Source organism: Dermacentor silvarum, chromosome 2 (assembly GCF_013339745.2).
Source record: "Dermacentor silvarum isolate Dsil-2018 chromosome 2, BIME_Dsil_1.4, whole genome shotgun sequence".
NCBI classification, from domain to species: domain Eukaryota; kingdom Metazoa; phylum Arthropoda; class Arachnida; order Ixodida; family Ixodidae; genus Dermacentor; species Dermacentor silvarum.
The window spans coordinates 149,873,253-149,878,560 of NC_051155.1; the positions used below are offsets into that span (position 1 = coordinate 149,873,253).

The 5,308-nt window shown below is 43.4% G+C and overlaps 1 non-coding gene across 1 annotated transcript; it reads right to left on the reverse strand.

The window, feature by feature from the left end:
* Positions 1-3,512: 3,512 nt before the first annotated feature.
* Trnah-gug (transfer RNA histidin (anticodon GUG)) lies at positions 3,513-3,584 on the reverse strand. Its single transcript has one exon. It is a non-coding gene; the product is annotated as a tRNA-His (tRNA).
* Positions 3,585-5,308: the final 1,724 nt, after the last annotated feature.

A 5,308-nucleotide genomic window follows, 5' to 3' on the forward strand; every position in this document is an offset into this window, starting at 1 on the left:
GTTCGCTGCTGGTAGGAATCCGTTGCCGAAAAATAAGCATTGTCGCCATACATTGTCATCAAAGTATATGGCTCATCCCGTTTGAGGTGGCATATACGACGGAAATTTTACATGAAACAGTGGAAATAAAAATGAAATAAAACCAGCCACCTAAGCCAGGTACCTTTCTGCCAAACTTATGAAAAAAAATTATCTAACATCAGTTGCTCGAGTCTTGTCCTTGGTCCCATTTTCTGTTATCCCGCACATTTTACAGCATGCACGCCACGCATATATACACCCACATGCCAGTGAAATTAATATAATAATATTATTATACATTATGCTCTTCGTTGACTTTCTGTGTATAAGCATTGTATTTCCAGATGTGTGTCCTGTGCGCATCTATAGGACGAGCGTCTTTCCTTTCATATCCTAACGCTTTAACTCAACTTCATTGCGTCTTTCCTCGTTTTGCTTCGCGCAGACATGCCCACGCGAGAAATGTATGCGTATCTAAGGCACCGTGCACAGAAGCTTTCAACAGTTTACAACAGCGCCAGAATACACAGCCTTGCGAGTGATGAAAGCAAAATCGGGGGATCGCGATGCACATTCGCCGTGACACCCCCAATCATTTTTCACGAGGACAGAATGTTTGGACATGAAAATGTAGAAGTGCGCATGTTCCGTCTGACGTGTGTCTCCAGCTGCTGTCTGAGGTCAAGGACATAACCGTATGTACTTTTTACATCGTTGAGCGTGTCCTCTGTCCAAAGCTCCTGCACCACACTCGGTGACCCTCTCAATTATCGACCATAAATCAGTTCGAACAGTGAGAAATCGAAGCTTGTCTCTGGTACCTCTATAGATGTACGCAAACAGAAGAAGGCCGTAGTAGTTGTCCGAGGCCTTTAGCGGTTCCTTATAGAGTTCCCGAAGCATAGCTTTTAACGTCCCATTGAAACGTTCAACCGAACCGTTGCACATCGGGTAATACGGAGTTGAGCTGAGATATCTCATAGCAAGTAGCTCATTTACTTCCTTCAACAACTGAGAAATAAAGCAAGAGGCTTGGTCACAAAGTATTTCTCGTGAGAAACCGACTCGATAAAACATTTCTTTACAACTGTCACCCACGGTAGCCTAGTTGATCGTTGGCAAATGTAACGCGTGGCAAAATCAGTCAATGTGATTTTTACCGGTTATCCACAGTGGAGGTATGTCATAATGGATCGTTCATGTCCACGGCTACTCGCTCAAAGGGTGCATTGATGAGCGTCATACGGCCGAGCGGGGCCTTGCTCAACTTGCCTCTGGGAAAGTCTGTTCTTTTTTGCAACCATCGCAAGATTAGACGTATATTTACAATTCCTTCATGGACACCTGTCCAATAACATGCGCTTAGTACCTTTTCAGTAGATTTATTTATTGATTGATGTCCAGATAATAGACTTTCGTGTGCAAGGGTCTAAATTTGGAAAAGTATGCATTTATGGACCACTGCTTGCTCTAAACTCTTTCTTGAGCAGCACTAATAGATATATTTATTATATAGATTATATAGCAGCGCTAATAGATTATATATTATATCGAGATATTTTTGATTGACCTGTGAAGCCGACAAGCGATCGCAGGAAACCTGACGGGCGATGTCAGCACGGGCAAAAGCATCACGAGCATAGGCAGAGGATGTGTCTGCGTGAAGATGAAGTATGGCGTCCATAGGCAATGGGGGGTCGTAACCAAACAGTAGATAAAAAGGTGAGTAGCCAGCTGTGTCGTGACGAGAAGAGTTGTAGGTGAAGGTCACAAAAGACAAGTTAATGTCCCAGTCCCGGTGTTCCTCAGACACGTACATAGCAAGCATATCTGTGAGAGTACGGTTGAGGCGTTCAGTAAGGCCGTTTGTATGGGGATGGTACGCAGTACTTGTGATTGGCCGAGCAAGAACGAAGAATGTCGTCGACTACTTTAGACAGGAAGCAGTGGCCGCGGTCCGTGATCCGCGGTCCGTAAGTGTCTTTCACGCTGTTGGTAGAGACCCTTGGCAGGCAACATCGCAGCGCGCACCGAAGTGGCTGCTGTGAATTCGGTGCTCCCTCTCTACATTGTACCTTGTGTTCAGGTATAAACTGCCCTACAGTGTTTCCATTTTTCTCACTTTACCTGCACAAGAATGTCTGCACAATAAAATGGCTTCTCTCTTCATATTTCATTATATACCCCAGATACTTGAGCCTAATTATAGGCTTACAACGACCACGCGTTGCAACCGACTCGACACGTCAAAACGAGTGAAAATTTTAGATGTGCAAACTTACGAGACAAAAAAAACTGCTTACTTTATGTAGTACGGCCTAATATTTTGGTCACTGCCTTTTATTTCTGTTTTGCCTTTAAGTACTACGATCGATTTGGTGTTAGATTTACACTTCACTCTTCCCGGCATATAAGGGTATACGCGTGCAAAGCACTTTGCGCGCTTAGCTCGTAACTAGAATGCAAAATAGATAAATGTTTTTGTTCTGCCATTCGCAGAAAAGCCGGGGAGAGGAGATGAAGGGTCGAAATATATTTAATTCTACTTGAATACCACCCTGCGCCTTTTTATCACATAACACAAGCTGGTAGACATGGCCGCGGCAGCTATACAATTGATATTTCCCAAAATGTAATACATTTTAAGCATTTTCAAACTAGAACGAACACCCTGTAAACAAGGAGTAAACACGAACACAAAATGCTTGCATTAAACCTTGAAATTGGCGTGCCATTACGGCTAACCGTACATAAGCCTCCAACCCACTCGAACAGCAGAACACTTCTTATGGGCAATGGTGCATTTCAGGAAAAATAATGAACGCATGGCCTGAGCTTATTACCAATTACTGTCGCTGCTGCTGTTCGATATTCGAACAGGCACTTCACCCTAATAAAGGTGAATCGTCACTGTCAGCACCATTCATAAAACGCGCTTGAAGAAACGTTGTCGATTGTCTTTCCACTTCTGCAACAGATGGCGCTTCGGTACCGACGGTTAACCGTCGTTGTGAAAAGCACGTTGGCTGTGTGCTCTTACATTCTTAACGCGCACGCGCCTCTTGACTACTTGAAGTACTGAGCAGCTTAACTAGTTTCTGAAACTTTTTCAGCATTCATATCACTACTTTTCTTGCTCGAGAATAACAGTGGTACCGCGGTTTACAACGCTTTTACCGCGGTCAAAGGGATAAGAGTAGTTAAAAGCAACCATCCATTATTGTGTTGGCCGTCCACGACTTTGTTGAAACCACAAGTCATTACTCAAACTTCGCTAAAGTTGTAGTTTCCTCCTCACTTGCATATTTATATGCTATTGGTGCGCAAGAAACGGGAAAAATAAATACGAACGGTAAAGTACCTGTTTTTGTAACATGCTCCTTCTTGAGCTACTAAAATCTTTTCTGTCAATGAAAATGTCCGCGCCTTACCGAAACGCAAACCTCAAAGAAACGCTACTTTCCTTTTGATGAAAGCAAGAAAAAAAATAATGCCGTGACCAGGATTCGAACCTGGGTTATTGCGGCCACAACGCAAGGTACTAACCACTATACGATCACGGCCACCCCGACGGGACAGGAAGCGCCGAGATATGTAATCGGTGGAAACTGGAGCGCTCGGCATATTCCGTCACACCAGCGCGTTTTATGTAAACACACACTTGTGTTTCTTTGATACCTTCGTCTTTCAAACTGCGTCATTAGCGCTTAATTCGCCTTTTCCATCAAGCAGATTCAAAGCCCTTATATGAAATGCTGGCTACATTGAGGAATTCCTAGAGTGCCAGGTTAAGAGAGTGGAGGCCAAGAACTTCCGCGCTCGCGATAGGCCCTTTCTCTGCGACAGTATTAAGACACTAAAGCTGGTCGTGTTATTGTATTATGATTTCAACTAAATGACAATATGTATTCTGTACTTCCAGCTTGGACCACTGCAACGCAGCTGTCTTCATCGAATATCACTAATGGTGTTTTCCATCTTCAGTTGAGACGTTAAGTTCAAGATGAGCAAAAGCTCTGCCATAACCCAGTTCACTTCTGTTTGATTGCTGTTGCCACTGAACAAGTTTATCATTACACAGAATACTCTGCCATGTTAAAATCATGGTGCAATGTTAAGAAGCATAGAAAATAGAAATTCAGGGCTGTAGATGTGGTCTAGGCAGCAGTAGGTTGTTAGCCCCAAACGCATAAAGCATTCGCACCGTTTAACTGCAGTAAAAGGCAAACCTGACGCTTTGAGCTGCTTGGCGCGGTTGGTGATTGGCGCGAACGGTTGGCGCGTAAGTCATATAGTAACAATTTCTTTCGTTCATGCGAAAGGACGTCAATTTCTGCACAATTATTTTCTTTTTCATAGCTAGTGCTTTCAGGCGCCATGGGAGATTGCACAACCTTCGGGATCATCCCTGTGCTGCAAAGCGCTGAATTCGGAATATGTTCAGGTCGTAATGGATCAAGCTGTATCCTTTCATCGCTGCTGTACAATAAATGATTTGCCATGACACATTTGTTCCGTCGTGGGGAAATCAATCTCGTCTGGATCATTGAGCCATATTCGTCGTCGTGCCGTAGCCTTGGCGTTGCGTCACGCAGATCATTGCGCCTCACACACAATCACTCGCAAGCACTGGGGTGCCTAGATGCGCCTAGACCTCCTACCTCATTAGAGCAGGACAGGTCGACATCTGCCACGGTTGATCAGCGGCTATGCCATTCTCCTACTCAGCACGATGTCCTTGCATTACAGCCAGCATTAAGTTATGGATTTAAAGCAAAATCTTCTTTATGTACACTCCTCGATCGGGGTGCGTTTTTTTAAACCCAGATCGTCAGAATTAATTTGTAGCTTCGGTGTCATTTGAAAGCTTATGAAAATATTAGAGATAATGATTATAATTTATTTGCTTTCACAGACACCTCACTGGTACACAGTGATAAAGAAGTTTGAGGTTTTAAAATATATCAACTGTGCCAAAATACACAGATGTTCCTAAAACATGAAAGCCCACGAGTCATAAAATCTGGAAACTACTTGCGGTGTAGGCCTTTTACGCGATTGTAACTATTAAAAATACTTTGAATCTTTTCGTGGGTTTTTCAGCTGTTGCGATGAAAAGTTATTCTTATTCTTAAACATTATATATCACCATACAGTTCACACATTGAAATTTTCGCCTTTAGAAACCTTTCCATGGCCCTTAAAGTTGTGTTTGTCAATCTGTAGCATGGGGAGCCCCAAGATTCCTAAAGAGAGCTCGAAGAGACCTGTCGCAATCACTTAAAAT